Genomic DNA, 20,935 nt, shown 5'->3' with positions numbered 1-20,935 from the left:
TAAAGAACATTTTGTTGTTTGTTTTAAATTCCTTTGTGATGTCTAACTTGACTCAGCTTCTGCTGCCTTAGTAGTTTTAACTGCTCTCTCTATACCTCACTGTCATGGTTTAAACCCTAGCCAGACAGCTTGTTCAATCACTCCCAGTGAGTGGTGCTGGGCTGAGAGCAATCAAGGCCCCCCCACCCTCCCCCGAGCTCTCCCCTTCCCCGCTCCCAGAGGAACAGGGAGGAGGATCGAAAGAGTGCAACTCCTACGGGTTGAGACAAGAACAGTCCAGCAACCAATGTACAACACAAATCACCACCGCTACCACCAACTACAACAATGATAAGGGAAAATAACAAGGGAAGAGAATACAATACCACCGGCCAAGAAATGAGTCCCACCTGGAAGCCCGTGTCCTTCCAGGTAACTCCCAGTTACCCCCCACCCCGGGCATGACGTGCTGTGGTATGGAATATCTCTTTGGCTAGCCTGGGTCAGCTGCCCTGTCTCCGCTCCCTCCCAGCTTCCCCTCCTCCCTGGCAGAGCATGAGCCTCACAAAGTCCTTGGTCAGGGTAAACATCACTTAGCAACAACCAAAAACATCAGTATCACCAGCACTGTTCCCAGGCTGGAAGTCAAAACACAGCACTGCACCAGCTACCACAAAAGAAAAAACATGACTGCTACTGCTGAACCCAGGACATTATCCACCCCTTATTCCATACCATTCACGTCGTGCTCAGATCCCACATTTTCAATACACCATCGCTCTCCCACATCCATCCATCCATATACACACAGACCAAGAGAAAAAAAATCATTTTCTTAGTGCATGGGCCAATCCCTATAATGCTGCCAAGTCCATTCGGTCCATGATGTCAGGTTCCATCTCTTGTAACAATCTTTCAGGGCAGGAAAGGCTGTGTGCAGTATTGGATCGCTGTCTGCTGATGCTGGTCATTCCTTTACTGCAGAATTCATCCGGTTCTATCAAAGTTCATTCTCTGTTGGGATGATGGCTGGAGGGAAGTCAGGGCTAGTCGCTGGTGACCTGGAGACATCTAGTTGATATGCTATAAAAGTATTACACAGCAGGCAACAGCATACAATTAAGTTCATTGGCTGTTTTTCCCTAAAATCAAATCCCTTTGAGGTATACATTGGACTTCCCCATCTTCCCGCATTACCCACCAAGTATATCCAGGTCCCTGAGCAAAAGCAATCCCACGAGTGGGTTTGCCTTTACCTGAAGCAGGAATAACCCAGACTGTCTTCCCCAGCAAATTCTTCATATGCACCACGGGAACTTTGTCCCCCTCTACAATATGTAAAAGTTCTGACTGGGCTGGGCCAGCCCTGTTGGCAGATCCTCTGGCGCTGACCAACCAGGTGGCCTTTGGTAAGTGTGTATCCCAATGCTTGAAAGTTCCCCCACCCATCGCTCTCAGTGTAGTTTTTAACAGCCCATTGTACCGTTCGATTATCCCAGAGGCTGGTGCATGGTAGGGGATGTGATATACCCACTCAATGCCATGCTCTTTGGCCCAAATATCTATGAAGTTACTCCGGAAATGAGTCCCATTGTCTGACTCAGTTCTCTCTGAGGTGCCGTGTCGCCACAAAATCTGTTTCTCAAGGCCCAGCATGGTGTTCCGGGCAGGGTCATGGGGCACAGCGTATGTTTCCAGCCACCCGGTGGTTGCTTCCATCATGGTAAGCACATGGCGCTTGCCTTGGCGGGTTGGTGGCAGTATGATATAGTCAATCTGCCAGGCCTCCCCATATTTATACTTCAACCATCGTCCTCCATACCAAAGAGGCTTTAACCGCTTGGCTTGTTTAATTGCAACACATTTCACACTCATGAATAACCTGGGCAATAGTGTCCATTGTTAAGTCCACCCCTCGATCACGAGCCCATCCGTATGCTGTATCTCTGCCCCGATGGCCTGAAGTGTCATGGGCCCACCGGGCCAAAAATAATTCACCTTTATGTTGCCAATCTAAGTCCATCTGATCCACTTCAATCTTAGCCGCTTTATCCACTTGTTGGTTGTTCTGGTGTTCCTCAGTGGCCCTACTCTTGGGTACATGGGCATCTACATGACGTACCTTCACCACCAGGTTCTGCACCCTGGCAGCAATATCTTTCCACAGTGCAGCAGCCCAGATGGGTTTACCTCTGCGTTGCCAGTTGCTCTGCTTCCATTGCTTCAACCACCCCCACAGGGCATTTGCCACCATCCATGAGTCAGTATAGAGATAAAGTACTGGCCACTTTTCTCGTTCAGCAATGTCCAGGGCCAGCTGGATGGCTTTCACCTCGGCAAACTGACTCGATTCACCCTCTCCTTCAGCAGTTTCTGCAACTTGTCGTCCAGGACTCCATACAGCTGCTTTCCATCTCCGATGCTTTCCCACAATACGGCAAGAGCCATCAGTAAACAAGGCATACTGCTTTTCACTTTCTGACAGTTTATTATATGGTGGGGCCTCTTCAGCACGCACCACCTCCTCCTCTGGTGACATTCCGAAATCTTTGCCCTCTGGCCAGTCCATGATGACTTCTAGAATGCCTGGACGACTGAGATTTCCTATTCAAGTTCGTTGTGTAATTAGTGCAGCCCATTTACTCCATGTAGAATCAGTTGTATGATGTGTAGAGGAGACCCTGCCTTTGAACATCCAGCCCAGCACGGGCAGCCGGGGTGCAAGGAGGAGCTGTGCTTCAGTGCCAACCACCTCCAAAGCAGCTCGAACCCCTTCATAGGCTGCCAGTATCTCTTTCTCAGTTGGGGTATAGCTGGCCTCAGATCCTTTGTATCACTGACTCCAAAAGCCAAAGGGTCAACCTCGAGTCTCCCCTGGAGCTTTCTGCCAGAGGCTCCAGGTAGGACCGTTCTCCCCAGCTGCAGTGTACAGTACATTTTTTACATCTGGTCTGGTCCGGACAGGTCCAAGGGCTACTGCATGAACTATCTCGCGTTTAATTTGCTCAAAGGTTTGTTGCTGCTCAGGGCCCCATTTAAAATCATTCTTCTTCCGGGTCACATGATAGAGAGGGCTTACAATCAAACTGTCATTTGGGATGTGCATTCTCCAGAACCCCACTGCACCCAAGAAAGCTTGCGTTTCTTTCTTATTAGTTGGTGGAGACATTGCTGTTATCTTGTTGATCACATCTGTGGGGATCTGTCTACGTCCATCTTGCCATTTTATTCCCAAAAATTGAATCTCCTGTGCAGGTCCCTTACCTTACTCTGTTTTATGGCAAAACCGGCTTTCAGCAGGATTTGGATTATTTTCCTCAGATAGATCGTCCCTCAATTGTTTGAGGTCCTGGGACAGTTTTTCCACAGCTGAGATGGTGGAAGGGGTGAGATTGCCTTTGAACTCTCGGAGTTTATGAACCATTTCATCCACTGTTAGTGGTACTATGTCATTCCAGGTTACTTTTGTCAGTGAATGGGCATATGATGACGGTGCATTCCGTGTAAGTTTTCGCCACATGGGTCGTGTACATTCAACTTCATCTGGATCGATGGGTGTATCCCCGTTTGAGTTTGAGTAGCGACTGCACTTGTCGCTGGGGGTGGTGAAGCTGCTGTGCCTGGAGCTGGAGTAGCTGCGCTGACTGTTGCTTTGCCCTCAGATCCGCTGACATTCTTTTCCTTTTGAAGGTGCTGGATAGTGTTGAACAAGGCCCTGTAAGCATAGGCCAAGCCCCAGCAGGTTGCCATGATTTGTCCATCTCTGGTATGGCCAGAATGACCACACACCTCATTTAAGTGTTTTACTAATTCTTCTGGATATTGCAGTTGTTTGGTGGTGAAATTCCAAAGTACTGGAGGGGCCCACTGACCTAGATACTTGCCCATACTATCCCACACACCCTGCCACTCATGGCTGTCCAGCCTCAGGGAAAATCTCTTGGTCCTCCTACATTGGCATTTGACCCCAGACAAGACCCAAACCTGACTCTGCTTAACTCTTGAAATCAGTAGTGGGCAAAACACACTCTGTATGCGTGCTAGCATGGTGATTCCCATCGCGATCAGCAAACAAGTCTCAACAGCATTAAAAGGCCATTCAAAAACTTCAAAACTCTCAAATGTATATGGTCTGGGGGGAGGACTGGGAGGGTAAAAGGATGTCTTCTTCACAGGTTGAGCACCTGAGAAGGAGAAAAAAGATGTGCAATTGCTAAGCACTTCTATTATATACCTCCCAAAGTATAAAGGTGGTGACCACACTGGGAACATAAGCCAGATCAGTTTCATGATCAATGATTCTATTGTATTACAAGTCATTACCATAAAGTACAATGAGACAAAAACCTTAGCCCAAGCCCCACACTTGAAAAACACTAATACAGCAAATACCGGATGGAAGTAAGATACGATATACTGAAACTGTGAGATCAAGAGGAACAACCTTGAGAGCCAATAAATCAGCATTGTGACGAGTGACTATTAATCCAGTCAGATCTGTCATTATCTCAACCCCTCATGCCCCACGCTGGGAGCCAAAAAGAACTGTCATGATTTAAACCCTAGCCAGACAGCTTGTTCAATCACTCCCAGTGAGTGGTGCTGGGCTGAGAGCAATCGAGGCCCCCCCACCCTCACCCGAGCTCTCCCCTTCCCCGCTCCCAGAGGAACAGGGAGGAGGATTGAAAGAGTGCAACTCCTACGGGTTGAGACAAGAACAGTCCAGCAACCAATGTACAACACAAATCACCACCGCTACCACCAACTACAACAATGATAAGAGAAAATAACAAGGGAAGAGAGTAAAATACCACCGGCCAAGAAACGAGTCCCACCTGGAAGCCCGTGTCCTTCCAGGTAACTCCCAGTTACCCCCCACCCCAGGCATGACGTGCTGTGGTATGGAATACCTCCCCGGCTAGCCTGGGTCAGGCGCCCTGTCTCCGCTCCCTCCCAGCTTCCCCTCCTCCCTGGCAGAGCATGAGCCTCACAAAGTCCTTGGTCAGGGTAAACATCACTTAGCAACAACCGAAAACATATCACCAGCACTGTTCCCAGGCTGGAAGTCAAAACACAGCACTGCACCAGCTACCACAAAGGAGAAACATGACTGCTACTGCTGAACACAGGACGCTCACAAACTTTAAAATGTAATTTCCTATGCTTAAGAATCCTTATTCTCTTACCTAAACCTCAAATCCAATACGTATTCTCACATTTTGTTCTTATGTTGAAGATGGTTATTTTTCAGCCAGGATAAGAATGTGACTCTCAACTTTGGACAGAGTTCCAATGTGGTTTTTCTCCTTAGACTTAAAGTAAATCCAAGTCTTGTCTATATTCTGCCCTCCTAGTTCCTTAGTCCAAGCAATACCACTGCCTGAGTTCACTTATTTTCATAAGTACATTAATATTTCTAAGTTGTGCAGTCAGAAATCAGAAGGTAACTGTTCTAGGGTTGCTTGTGCAATTTTAGTTCAAAATCTTTATGCGTATACTGTATAAGAGAGTCTTTATGAACTACATTATTATTTCATTTAGCCTCATGCAGCATACAATATGGACAGTTTTGTGGACATAATCATTCACAGTCTGTTTTGTTAAACTAGATGTTCATTGGGTTGTGCCCATCATTTCTTGCTGTTCACCATTTAAATCCTTCACAGGACACAGACATGTTTACTTGAATCTCTGCTTTTCTGCTGTGCTCATCACCTGATTTAGTAGCTATACCCACTGCCTTAATTTTCTGTAATAAGTGACAGATACTTTAATAACAAAAATTCTAAGATTTTCAGTGGAGACTGCCAAAAAAAAAGAGTTTTTTAAAAGAAGTTATTTGCAATCAAACATGCTAAATGGGTTTAACCGATTGCTTAAGATATTGCTCATGTGAATTCTCTTGTAATGGCAGTAGGAAAGAGTTTTCTAAGGCAACATTTATCTCATATAATTGCAGAACAGTATATGCCCCTCTACATCTTTTACCTTGTTCTGTTCACAAGAAATTTATCTTCTGTGTCCAGCTCCAGGAGGATGCTGGGTGCACTGGGGAACAAATACCAGACAGAAGAAAAAAAGTTAATTGCTAGAAACAGATGATTTTAAATTAATGATTTGGCCTTTCAATGATGGAATGAGATTCCTTCTTAGTTCACTAGGTTCTGTTCCCAAGTACTCTATTTAATGTTTTCCACTAGACAACAGAGTACCCATGATTTGACATAGCTGTACTAAAGTGGAAGGCCCCATGTGGCTCTATTTCCTACACTTTTAAGCAATGAAGTTGCTTCATTCAATGCAAAAGAAACAGAAATGCGTATTTACTTGTCTAAAATTTACTCTGATTTACACAGAATTGTGAGTTATACAGGAATTCACAGCAAGCTTGATCTTACTTACTTTTAAATGGTAATGTCTGCAAGTTCCCAATTGCAACGTTTGCAACAAATCATGCTATTGTGAGGACTAACTTAACAGGAACCACCAACAGTTTAGAAGGACAAAACAATGTGATCAAGTATTCCCAGAGGGAGCATAAGGAAACTGTGGAGTATATGGGAGTATAATATAGCCTTGCAACTCCTCAGGCAGCTGGGGACTGACACCTTCATAAATACTGTCAAGCTTTGCAGACAATATGACAGCAGTTGGCACCATAGAGACTGAAACTACAGAGCAACAGAAACATGGCAGGGCCAGGAACCTGAAAAAAAAAGAAAAAAAAGTTAAGCATTTTAAACATCAATCCATGAAAAAGTTAAGCTGGCATTTTTTTTAATGCTTCATGTTAAACACCTTTAGGCAAAACTGCGCAGAACAAAGACACTGTGTTCCATTTTCTCTCTGTTGTCATTCAGCTATCCCTCAAATAACTTTGATGTTGAAGGAACCGTAATACAGCACAGGCTCCCTGCTGTGACCAGGCCATATCTTTACACCTTGAATAAAAACCAAGAAAGAATTCTTTCTTGACCAAACGTATGAAATATTAGCAAACATCTCAATAAAACATTACAAAACTGAAACTAAAATCATATGTCAGCTGAGCTTCTATGTTAAATCATGGAATTATTATTTTCTTTACCGGACCAAAAGAGATACCATTTCTTGAATTTTCTTATCGGTGTTCCCCTTTTCCTTAGGGAATTAGGTTAGTCAGCCTAACCATCACTGGAAAAGAGGATTCACATGTAGCAGCTTTTTGGAGTGTTTGAGATCACTCATTACTGATATGTAATGAGAAGTCACCAGCTTTTCTTTTATTTTGGACTTTAGTTGATCCAACTTTCTATTTTGAAGATTTATTATCTCACTGGCAAAGTATGAAGATCTGATAAGACTGAGCCCAGTATATTCAGCCAATTCCATGTAACACTAGGGCAGTATGCCATTTTTTTTTCATTGGAAACTGGCTTAGTCCCACAAATAGGAGACAGGTCAGGGGAAAAGGTACCAGTTCAGAAACATAAAATCTTAGAAATACTGCCCATGGACTACAACTAAAAATATTGTATAAAACATAACAGTGTTTCAGGGGATGCTTAAAAAACCAGTTAAAATGCAATAAAGCATCTCCAGTAGGAGCAATAAAGGACCACCTTAGACCTTCAATATCTTCTCTATTACTTGGTACACCCCACAAGATATTGGTCTTTTTCCACACTGCTCATGAGGTTAAAATCCACTTTATGTTTACCTCTCAGTGGAAGCATCCTAACAAGTTGCCTGTAGGGAACATTTGTGTGAACCTCCACCCTTTCTCACTTTACATATAGTAAACAGTTCCCAAGATAGGACAATTTGCTCTCCAGGCTGGTGGTTAAGACAATTCTCTCAGAGTCTTATAGCCTGCTGATTTCAGTATTCCCTTTGTTTGTTGGGGTTCTCAGAGAGATGGGGGAATGATAACATAAGTCTGAACCTGGGTCTCCTTCCCTGTTTTTGAGTACTCTCTGAAACCTCATAGATGTGCTGAGAACTAATAGAGGTCAAGGAACCAGGTTCTGTTAAAGACAGAAGGTTTTTTAAGTACTTTACTGAAAATAATAACAAAGTTCAGCAAATAAAACTGTCATGCAAAAAAATATGAAAATATGCATACTAAGTTAAAAAGGGAAATTAAAAATTATAATTCAGAAGGTATAAGCTGTAAGATGTTAGAAAACACTAACAGGAGGAGGAGGCAAGTCTGTAAGAGATAAACCTTCTCTAAGCCTTAGACATTAAGCTGCAAAGAAATGGAGGTATTACTGCATTTGCAGATGGAAACTTTGGTATGAATATGAGTTCAATGCCAGATGAACGATGCCTCATGGAAGTCTTCTTTTATTAATCACCAACATCAAGCTGCACCAGTACAAGTATGGCAAATGAATATACTTAATGTTTCTGGTTGCACTAGGTCTAACTTTTGTCCTAATGCTTATACTTCATTGTTTCTTAAATAAGTCTGATATTATTCTGTGGTCGCTTTTGGTTCTATATGAATGTGAAGAATTAATTCAGTGGACACGTCTTTTGACATGTTCCCTGAAATCTGTTCGTGATTCAAAGGCCAGTCAGAGTTTGTCTAGAGGCCCTAGCTTATACATCTTAGGGCATTAGTATTCTAGATTCCTGCTTATTCCTGGAAGCAATTTTTTTACTCTATTTGCGACATCTCCACCCTGGGTCCTGTAACTGTTAAAAGGTTTAGAGCTGAAAAAAGATTCCCAGAAGGGAATCTGAATCAAGTCCCCTGTTTTCTTACTCTGAATACTGAAAATTATCTTTTATTTGCTTTATGCCAAAGAACAGCAATTTCAAACAGCTCACTTTGGCAAGAAAAGATTCCCACCACAACCACCCCCACACCCCACCCAGTGTTTTTCTTCATCGGCTCCACTGAAAAAAGAAGAAATTTTAGCATCCAACTCTGAGAATTTGTAACTGAAATCCTGTATATTAAGTGCTTAAAAACACAGAATATTAGCAAAGGTCTGTGGAGTTTCTGACTTTAGGTGAGCAATCAGAGAAATTTGACAGATTTTGGGGATCATTGGTCTCCATCAAAGAATGTAAAGAAACAAAAAAAAAAACCTGTGGGTTCACAGGAAATGTTTGCCAAAAATAATTGAGAAAGCAGACACTGATGATATATTGCCATAGATGGTATTATTATTCCCACATAGGAACCAATTTTATTTACATTTCATTTAAAAATTGTACTTTCAAAGCTTACATTCTTTTAGACTATTCAAGGTCAGAATTTATTGCAGGTGAAATGCGGACTTTCCTTTCTTCATATTCCCAATGCTCCTAAGGCCAAAGAGATTGTGTTAGGTACAATATTATCTGGCAGTAATTTAACCCACTAGGAAGTTACGAATTTTTGCAGGATCGTCCCACCCCATTATACTACTAGTAGATGTGTGCCCTTTACTATCCAGTGAAAAAAAGTCATTTTCCTGGATACTATGTTTCAATAAAATTGGATGTTATTTGTTCCCAGAATTTAGGCTTTCATCAGTTCTTGATGGCTGGAAATTGTTTGACTCCCTCAAACAATCTTCATCAATTCTTCAAAAGAATTATCTGTACACCAAATTAATTGAAATTGAAGGCTCTGACCATTCATCCCAAACTCATTATCCCCACAAATAATCCTTCTTTAGTCTCATACAAAATCTAGAAGCACCTACACCCATCAAAGTGTTGGTATGAAGGCAGCATCAGTTTGTGGGTGTATGGAGAGGTTTCCTCCTGAAGCTGTGATTCATACAGAAACATACACCTCTTTAACAACTCTGTTCCTCTAATAGCACTACTAATGGAGGCAATCTCTGTCCAAGGTGCTTGCTCCTTGCACCACCATCCTCTCTGCCCTCTAGCAGCTGCGCAGTGAACCAGACAGAGGGGCTGATCTAGCAGAAATACAGCTTTCTCAGTTAGGTAATTTTGCAGCCATATCCTAGCTCTGATTCAGTTCTTTTTATGGTTATCCAGCAGAGGGATATCTATTGAAGGATGGGAACCATTTAAGCTGTCTTAAGTATTGCTTAAGTATTGCTGCTGCCAAATGCTAGATTGATTTTTTTTTTACTGATTTCTTCTCATGGAAAATAAAGCTTTTTTTTCCAGTATAGGTTAAAGTTACACTAAAATATTGGACAGAGCCCTGTAGTGTAGTGAGTTTAATGTTTATTCTCTGGAGAGGATGTGATTTCTCTTAGGAACACCAGCATTTTGACTCGGTAAGTATTAAAATGGTCAGGAAACAAAGGAAACAAACTCTTTTCTTGTTAACTCAACTACTGAAAGGAAAAATTGAGACTTGGTTTAAATGTCTTTCCAAGGGAAGCTCGCACCGTAAAAGCGAGGTTTCATACTAGATCCCTCATAAGTGCAACATAAAGATATGAAGCTGAAGGAGAGGCTGCCATTAAAAAGGCTGTGGCTGTCTAATGTTTTGTCAGCAAGAGCATGAAGGGTGAAAAGAACCTTTGGTTCTGCTAAGTACACCTACCAATGGATTTATTTTCATGCTTATTCACCTGTTTCTATGAAGTTTTTTAATTCACTAGAGGAATGAGTGATAGAGAGGATGAAAATAACCTCTGTCTTATGGAAACATTCTACTGCTCACTACCAATATATCCAGTGAACTCAGTAATGAGTCGTTGAAGTAAAACAAAGCAAACTTTAAGAAAAATGTACAATACCAACTTAAAGATTTCAGCTTCCTCCATGTGAGGTCCTTTTGGAACTGAAGTTAAAGATCTCATGTAGCACAAGGGAATGTGAGTGCTGAAGAACTGCATCACAGTGTGAACAAATTGTCAGCATTTTTTAACAGCAAGTATAGGCAGAATATATACAGTATTATCTTGAGATGTGAAAGAAAAATAGATCTACATAAGGACACTGAAAAGAAGCAGATATTCAATGAAACAATATTTAAGCATGCTGCACAGTAAGTATACTATCAAGACAAACATACATTTAAATATTTGTTTTCCTGTGAAATCTAAGGGTTCTGAAATATTCAAGTCATACAAAGTTATTTTGGCTTTTTACAAAAAGCTTACATGCAGCTATGACAGACACCTGCTAATTGCAGAACGATCAAAAGTCCCAGTTTCGGACTTCTTAAAGATTTTCCCACCATGATTTCAGAACTGTATCAGATTCTCCATTACTTAGTATTTACACCGTACTTAAGGAGAATACAGTGAAAAGAAACTGTGGAACCATGATGAGGTTTATGGCTTTATACAGAAGGCTGGACTAGATCATTACATGGTCCTTGGGCATACAAGAGGAAAACAAAAAGTGTTAGAATCTCATCCAAGCTGTTGGAATTCCCTTTTACACAGATGATTTTAATACCCATGCACTGGTTCTCAAAACTATTATCCCTTACTTCAAGGAGACAGGGAAATTTAAAACAAATGTAGAAACAATAATTACAAAAAATATATACTAGCCAGCTGTAACGGAAATGTGAAGCACTCTTGTACGCAGAACATGCTACTACTACTTCTTTCCCAGAATTAAACACAAAGCAAAACAGAAAGAAGCATATTAGCACAGTCACATCGGTATTACTGAGCCCATGGGTGACAAAGGAAAACAGATCCTGGAAAGGGAGTTTTAAAAAGGAGCATTTTGAGGATTGCTACTCAGGTAGTCTAATGAGGAAAAAATAGAAAAAGAAACACGGCAAACTTCTGGTTTTCTGTTTAGCCATCTTTCCCTGGCTACCCACATCAATAAATTTTTTGGAAATAAATTTAAACAGACTGAATTACATTTTTCTTGAAATGTGAAATATTACTATAATTAGCATCCATATTAAGATGCAGACGGTTTTATAACATTTATATGTATGCAATACATATTTTCTCTCAGCTACTATCCTGAAACAGCTAGATAGGGACTTTTTGTCTTTTTTGTTAACCTAAATGGAACTTTCCCTTATAAATGACAGAGGTCAACACCACACATTTCAGAAGACACCTTGCAACATGCAAAATCTCTCATCAGCAACTTATCCTTACCTTGGCAGTTAAAGAACATTTTTAATTCAACACTGTAAGAAATATTCGATCTTCCTTTCGGCAGTCTTAATAATTTCACCCTGAATGTAACTGCTAATCATATGAGAAGACAGACCCTCTTTTAACCCCACCAAATGGTTGGTCTCTATCACTTTCTGAACAAAAATCTGTGTACTGCTGCCTCAGTTCTAGATTGTCTCTCAGTTACTCATGTTGCTTTCCCCACACAGGCACACCAGTCTCCCTGAAAGAGGAGTCAGTGCATTTCCTTGCCAAAGAAGTGCAGAAGCTTTCACAGCTATTTGGAAGTATGTGATATTTATCTCACATATTTACTAATATATTTCATCATAGGAAAGCCATGGCTTAGTTCTTCACAGGATATAAGTCAAGGGTAACTAATTTAAGAATGTGAACAAAATACCCTGAAGTAAGACAGTGTACAAACTTACAGTGCTCTTAGCTTACAGAAAATGCTGATCAAGAGCTCATTCAAAGCAAAGCAGCTCATCCATTGCTGACCTGAAGTTCAGACCATTTCCACAGACAGTAAGCCCTGTGTAACTGGCCTCTCAACACAGCTTAGCTAACCCAGGCAGCTGGTTCAAGGATCCAGTCTCTTGAGGACTCCCACACAACCATAATAATTTATCACAAAGAAACATTCAGTTCACAAAGATTTTTTTGCTCCTTAGAAGAAAGGGGAAAACAAACATTGCACTCTGCAAATGGAGAGTATGCAATACTCAAACAGTTTTGAGACAAAAGGCTTGGGCTTTAAAACATAAAGAAAGGAACAGCTCAAAACCAGGAAAAGTACACTTTGTTCTGGGCCCGAGCTTGAGGTTCACCGGACTTGCAAGTGCTAAGAACATTTTATACTGAGAGCTGTGAAGGGAGGATTCTCTGGTTGCTAGCCGGGTTTTGGGGAAAATCCTAAATTTTCCTTACATGGTCTGCTTTAAAAGGGTTTTCCCCTCTCCTGCTTATAGCCAGTGAGAATTTTTTCTTTTCATAAGGGACATCAGGCCTGTTGGTGTGGAGAATCAGTTTGGGGAGTGTGAATGGTGCTGTTAACCAGCAGTCCATGATACTGATGGAGAGATTTATATTTGAATATGGTCAGTGTCCTCATCCTGCAGCTGGAATGGATTACTTCCAGCATTTTTTGAAAGGTCGGTTGGTACGTTTCTGTGTCAGCATTGTCAAGGATTTATGGACAGCAAGAAAAGGTCAATAATGCAAACAAAATGGCCTGCCAAAATGAGTTGTGATCTACTAGTGGGTTGCTGCTCTACAAAGTTCCACTAAACTGGAGATAGCATACAGAAAAGCTACTTGTTAGCACACCATGCTGTTTGTCAATTGCTCAACATAGCTCAGGTCTCCTGCTGAGCTATGAAAAAGGTGGTACTAAAAGTCACAATAGGAAAAATTTTAGTATATATCATCTTCATGGTCCATTTTTCTTTCATGTACTTCCCCATAATAACGTAGTGTTCACTGGTTTTTCATGGGTGTCCAGGGTATACACTTTAAAAAGAGCTGATTGTATTCAGAAATGTACTTGTCATTTTGCATTAGTGGGCTATGGGATCCTTAACTGTGCAAAATTTCCATTTAAAAGATGTTGCTGTCTATCTTTTATTAAACTAATAGTGGGAGAAGAGTCGCAGGTTGATATTATGACTTTCTTTAATGACTAATGAAAAAGGCTAGACTATATTGTCACACTTTACAGCAGTAACCGACAATGGTTGAACATGAGGAACAGGGAGAAACTTCTCCCCATCCCCACCATCCAGATTGCATCCAGACCATCACATGTATTAGCAACTGACTGACCTATCCTTCATCAGTTTGGACCTATTTAGGTTTTGGCTCATAGTCAAAATCTATGTCTCACAGTCAAAATCTGCAGCTCTAGCTGATACAGAAGAGGAGGACTGTCTGTCTCCTGTCAACACCCACAGTAACCCACTGAGCTCAGATCCAGCACAGCAGCCTTCGTCACACAGTGCTCATTCTGCCAAACTTGTCAAAGCACCACTCTCATGAGTACTGTTTGAAAACATCAGCTCCCAGAGCAAAGATGTGTGATGAGCATCAAGCTGCTCCTGGGGCAGGGGCTCACCAAATCTTAGCATAATTACCTTCTCCCAACTTGTCACTTACCCTTGTGCAGAGAGACAAAAAAACAGACTTCCCTTCTGTAACCCAGCCAAAAGGTCCTATGGAAAACAGCAGACCACTGCTCCTCCTAAAATCCTTCACTATTTCCCTAGGCACTTCACCATCTTCCCTTTCAGGGCTTTTCTGCCTCTCTTTGAGCCACCAAAGTGGGCATCCTGCTCTGACAGCTCATTTTGGCCTTGGTGGAGCTGTCTGAGCTGCTTCTGCTTGGTGACTCGGTCACAGCTGCAAAAAGACACAGGCTCCCAACTAGAAAATCCTTTTAGGACAGGCCAAGTTGGGTGTCTGTGCCCTTTCCCCCGAACAAACATGCAGAAGTCAACATACTTAGTGTTTTTCACCAAAGTCCCTCCCTCAACCTGCTTCTACTTTGTTTCTGTTACTAGATAAAATGTGGAAAAAAATTAAAGGAGAAAAGGCTTTTTTTTCCTTCTACATCAACTATTTACTGTTCCCCATTTCTGTGTCCTATACTCTTTTCAAGGAAGTTTCAGATAAGCTTTGGATAAGAATTCAGAAATTTCCTGTTAATGTCTTCATACTTCAGCTATGGTTTGTACTTTTCTTCTAGCATGCCCTAGTGTGACGAACCAATGTCCAATAACTAATATGCTTTACCTCACATTAGAAATTCAGCTAGCTGTGGTGTTCTCACCATGGGTTCACATCAGACAGCAGCAAAATGGAAAGAATAAACATGGAGAGAAGCTATTTTTAAATCTCAGAATAGTACTTCATTTTGAGTTTTGTTCATCACTGGGATTCATTCCAATTTTAATGAAACAGAATTTCTTGGTCACATTTCCACATTATGTTTCCATCTTTCATCAAAGTAGAGCCAGAAAAGCACTTAAGCACATGCTTAAAACTTCAAAATGCATTCTGAATGTATTGCCTAATTCCTGTGATATTTTTGTTCACTGGGGGTCTTCACAAGTTCAGGCTAATACTAGAAATTGGCTTTGATTTAGATAAAAGCATTCTTGTCCTAAGTGAGGTCAAATACAACAAGGCCAAAACCTGAAACCCTCACATATGCTGAGGGAGACAGACAATATCATTCTTCCCTATGCTCCTGCAGTTAAAACATTGGCCATTTAGACACAATATGATGAGAAATAACTAACTCTTCTAGCTTCCTCGCTGTAGACACATTTGTTGACCTGAGGGCTAGGTTGGCCCAGATGTTAGCACTAAGAGCAATGGCTACTTTCAGCTGCTGAGTACAGCACTATCCAAAATGAGCTTTAAAAGACTGTGGTATTGCCAGTGTAGTGGTTCTCCTAACCAGTTTATTAGGACAGCCCTGAGTTTTTGTTGTTTTTACTGGCTTCCCTTTGTCAAAGAAAGGACATTTAGTACTGGAGGATGTTCCATCAGTCATTTCCCCTCCTTAGAGACCCCATGTCTTCACATAAAAGTGCAGGATTTCCTAAGTAGCTCACAAAAAAACAGGCCAAAATATTAATCCAGTTTCAAAATAGTATTTTCTTCAATAGTCTTCATGAGGAAGGTTCAGCTCCCAGAGAGCAGGAGCAGGTTATTTTAATACAAAGGAACTCAGACCTTTAAAGGAATTCAAGCTGGTCTTTATATCTTCCAGAAAGCCTTGTTCTGAATCACATGCTCTGAGCGTCTGCTCCCTATTCTCACCTATTCTCCTTCTTTCACCTGGGGAGTTAGGTAATGCCTGGACCAAGGCCCCCACCCATTTTAAAGACCGTCTTATTCTAGAACAACATTGTTTATGGATTCCATATGGCGTATCATTAGTGTTATTCTTGATTCTCTGTCTCTCACTTTCCTCTTGTGCAATAAAAGAGATGAAGTAACACATTGTAAAAGAACGTGTTTGCAAGGTAGAATAGACATCTGCCTCACTTTTTTTGGAGGCTGCTGCAAGAATACAGTTGCTACCTATTTTGCCAATTTGACCTCAACATGTCTAGGGCCTCTCAGAGCAATTGTGTGTGAACACAGAGCAACAGCTCTGTGCCTGATGTGGCCATTGATTCTATTTTTTGCACTGTTACTGGCACTGTTTGTCCAAAACCTGCTCAAGTTATTGTTGGTACTGTTACAAAAGATGTTAAGGATCTTTCAAGGAAGATGTGACTTGATATTTCTGGAACATTTAAAAAATATGTTGTCTTTCTGTTTTTTAAAGCAAATTTCATTCTTTATTTGCACCAGCAAGTCCTGAGCACCCAGACAAAGCAGGAAGCAAACATGCTTCCACTTTCAGAACTGAAGATGAAATGCTTTGTGCATTTCTAAGAGAAGACAATGCACTTCAACTCGACCACATAACTTGCCTTAGATCTGTCTTTGACAACTTAAAAATTAGTAAGGATAATTTCATTGATTAAAACCACCTGCTGCTTGATTTGCGATGGCTGTTAAAACATCTCAGAATCAGAGTGCACAGTGAATGGACAAAAAAAAAATAAAAGAGTCGTCAAAAAGGCTCATTTTGGTCTCTCCTTCTCTTCTACACCATCTTATGTCAGGAATACCTCTGGTCAATTTGCTTCAATTAGCCTGCTGTAAAACTGTACAAAGATGGACAGCTTCTGACTGCACTGGAGGCAGCCCCCGCACCTTGCACTGGTGTGGCTGAGATGGGAATCAGGCACAAAGGCTGAAAAACTGGTCTTTAACCACACACTTGGTGCCCTGTCAAGCTTAATAGCATTTGGAAATCTGTTTGTATGTCTCATTTCATTGTCTGCTCACCATAAGCCCACTGTTTAAAGAAAAAAGAAAATCAATAATATATCTACTCTTATCATCACATGGAAAAGGATATAAAAATATAAATAACCAATAGGCATTTATCTCTCTGGATTATTTGAGAATAACCTGATCTTAATGAAGATATAAATGATAGGCTTTAATAAAACCTGCAGCATGAACTGTGATTGAAAAAGAAATTATTATTTCTCTTCTATTTCCTAAGTAGGACTTAAAGGCAGGTTCCTTGTATTACTTCCCAAACATAAGACAAAGAGAATTTTAAAAACACTAAATCTATTCTTTCCTCTTCACTGAAGTCCTGGTGTTTCACTGGTTGCTCAGGAAAAACTGTTTCTGCAGTTCGTGAAATATTTTTTTCAGTGAGGTATGTAGAGATGGGCATATCTGTAGTGCTAAAATTGTTTCTCTCTTACAAAAGATAACTAATCAACCAACACAAATAAGCATACTAGTTGCTAACAATTCCACTGAATATTTCTTTTTAAGTTAAAGGAAACTTCATGTCTGCCTTCATGCTAACCTCATTTCATGGGGTTTTTTTCCTCTACCGTCCTTCCACAGGCATCCATCAGTTTCCAGCCAGAATTATAATTATTTCATAGTTCTGTGTGCCACTTTTTTATCTTGTAAGAACCTGAATGACTCTTGTTTTAGTCATTTTGTTCTCTGCCTTCTGAAATCTCTACAATCTGAATTTATCTATAAAGTCAGTGTCCTGGGTTCAGCAGTAGCAGTCATGTTTCTCCTTCGTGGTAGCTGGTGCAGTGCTGTGTTTTGACTTCCAGCCTGGGAACAGTGCTGGTGATACCGATGTTTTTGGTTGTTGCTAAGTGATGTTTACCCTGACCAAGGACTTTGTGAGGCTCATGCTCTGCCAGGGAGGAGGGGAAGCCGTGAGGAAGCAGAGACGGGGCGCCTGACCCGGGCTAGCCGGGGAGGTATTCCATACCACAGCACGTCATGCCCGGGGGGGGGGGGGGGGGGGTGTAACTGGGAGTTACCCGGAAGGACACGGGCTTCCAGGTGGGACTCATTTCTTGGCTGGTGGTATTGTATTCTCTTCCCTTGTTATTTTCTCTTATCATTGTTGTAGTTGGTGGTAGCGGTGGTGATTTGCGTTGTACATTGTTTGCTGGACTGTTCTTGTCTCAACCCGTAGGAGTTGCACTCTTTCGATCCTCCTCCCTACTCCTCTGGGAGCGGGGAAGGGGAGAGCCCCTGTGGGGGGGGTGGGGCCCTCGATTGTTGTCAGCCCAGCACCACTCACTGGGAGTGAGTGAACAAGTTGCCTGACTGGGTTTAAACCACGAGAGTCAGAAACAAAGTAAATTCAAATCTGTGAAATCTATGGGAAAACCAAGAATTTCCCTCAGATTGTCTTGTGATTTTGGGAGTAAGACTGACACAAGACAGTGACTAGATCATTCACAACTGCAGCAGCCAACTAATAGATAGCTACTTTCCAGGGAACAGAAGTGTACAATTGGTAAAGCATTCTCTGTTCACAAGAAGAGGAACCCCTTAAGGAGATCAAAAGACAGCATGTGCAATATGGTACAATGGGAGAGATACTAAACATCTTAACATAGATGCACTCATATAAACATTGCAAAATCTCAGGTGCTTGTTATTATTTTAATATTGCCTATGAATGAAATAAAAGTAAATTGGAAGAATGTGTTTGAAAACCCACATGTATAATGTACTTACATCAAAATGTAGTTGAACCTCTCCACTTGCAAAGGTCTACTCATCATTAGTTTGGGACTGATTTTTTGGACACTGCTTTTTACACTGTTTAATTTGAACTAGATACTGCTAAAGTCTTTTTTTCTCTAGCATACTTAGTGCAGTGTAATTTATATTGCTATGCAGAGGCTGGATAATTTGAATCTTCATTTTGTTGCACGTAATTTACATTGTCTGTGGCAAATAAAAAGATAAGTGCAATCCATATTGCAAATGCATTGTACCCTTGTGAATTTGCATACTTTCTCCCTGTTCTTCATGTCATGTAATTTATGTGGTCCTTGTGTCAATGCTTAGTGTCCCAGTGAATATGCTTTTGTCAGTTTTGTCTGGATTTTAAAACTAGCTGATTCAACATACATTGTCAAAGCAGTCTTCACTATCACCCTAAATAATTCTCAACTAGAAAAAGATTTTGAGATCTTCAGCTGGGACTAGTTGGTACAGCTTCACTTACCTCAGTGAGCTGGAAAAACTTGCTGAAAGTGAGTGCTAAAGATGAACAGCAATTAAACTGGTAACACTGGGCTGGGCAAACTCTGCTCTGCACCTCCTTGTAATACAAATACAGTGCAATTGAATTTGAATTAATTTTTCATCTATACATAAAGTAACATGGTTTTAAGTGAGAACAAAAAGTAAATCTTTAACCATTGTAAACGTAACCTGTAATCAAAATACAGTATATTCTTTATGGAATAAATGTAAAGTTAAAATTTTACTCTTGACTTTTTAATGTTATTTTTATAACATGACAATTCCAGTGAAGGAAAAACAATGCCATGTAAAGAATGGAAGTGCAGTTTCTCTGTTTATGTATTTTCTAACCACTTTTGTGTCTTCTTCTTCTGGTAAACTACTAGGAAATGTTTACAGTAATTTTTAATGCTATAGAGCTTCTGTATTTTGCCCCTCCGTGTGAAGCCATTACCTAATCAAGTGTTGCATAATAAAACAAAAAGATCAAGTGTCGCATAATAAAACAAATAGATACTGAAATATGATCCATTCCTACATTGTGAAAAATGAAAATATTAACCAGGGTCTGTTTAAAAAAGTTTCATGTAATAAATCACAATTTGTTAAAAAGTCAAATTAATTAATGTTTTTAAATGTAGAAGCAGAAACTGGAGAACTTTGATCCCTTTAAAGTTCTTCCCATAAAAAGTAACATCTTCAATTCATTTGCTGCAGTGTATTAATCAAACATTATTGATTAATATACAGCATCTGTGACGTGGTGATGCAGGAGGTGAGGGAGTTTTTTAAATTACAGAAGTCTAAAAACTTTCCTTCCCCCAGCAGGGTGATCTCAGGTGGGATGTTAAATGTATGCTCAGCCACTGGCTGTAAAAAGTCACTAAAGCAAATACTGAAGCACCTTGGTGAAGGCAATTGCAGCCTCAATATTATCAACTGACAGTTCTGCTCAGTGACCCTCTCAGGTCTCAGAAATGGTCTTTTCAGATTCCGGGTCTTGCTGTATTGATTTCAATCAGCGGCTTTTCCTAAGAGCCCCACATTCAAATATTCCTTCCAGAATTTCTACTCTCTAGCACAAGTTCTGTCTCAGGGGTTTTATTCACATTTGAGATCATTCAGCTAAATGACAAGAGAGGATTTTGTGTGGGTTTTTTAACTATGTTTATTTCGAACACAAGTAAATCTCTCTGTTTACTTACTCTTTCACTTGCTGCTCTGAGGGAAGCACACTGAGCTGCCTCATGTGCTGTTTTCAAGATGTTTTTACATTTTTGGCCACACTTCAGTGGGACCAAAGTATTTCTGTCAACGACTTCATTAATGCCAGGATTTTACCCCTAGCTTTTGTACACTGGAGGCACCTCATAGGAGGCCCTCTCACTGCTCAAATCCCTGTGCTTCCCTCTATCCCTACCCAAGCAGTAGAGGCTTTGCTAGCCCATGCACCCCAGAGGCACAAGCTGGTGACGGACCAGGCAGCTGCTGCTCCTGGGCATGGGAGCTAGGCCAGAAAAGTGAAGAGAAAAGTAGGCAGCCACCATGCCCCACCATCAAGCTTCTCTACCACGAGAGGTTAAAACCACATCATCAAAGGCATGGAGCAAAGCAAGCCAGGGGGAGGCAAAGTCATGTAAGCCGTGTTTTCACCTCCTAACTTCTATAGCTCTTGGCATAAATCAGAGCAGCCTAAAGGGCTTTTTGATGGTTAAGATTTGGGAAGGGGGGAAAGGGTA

This window comes from Pezoporus flaviventris, unplaced genomic scaffold (assembly GCF_033815535.1).
Source record: "Pezoporus flaviventris isolate CSIRO_AGI_PZ_B2104156 unplaced genomic scaffold, CSIRO_AGI_Pfla_v1 ptg000031l, whole genome shotgun sequence".
NCBI classification, from domain to species: domain Eukaryota; kingdom Metazoa; phylum Chordata; class Aves; order Psittaciformes; family Psittacidae; genus Pezoporus; species Pezoporus flaviventris.
This window is presented reverse-complemented; position numbering follows the sequence as displayed.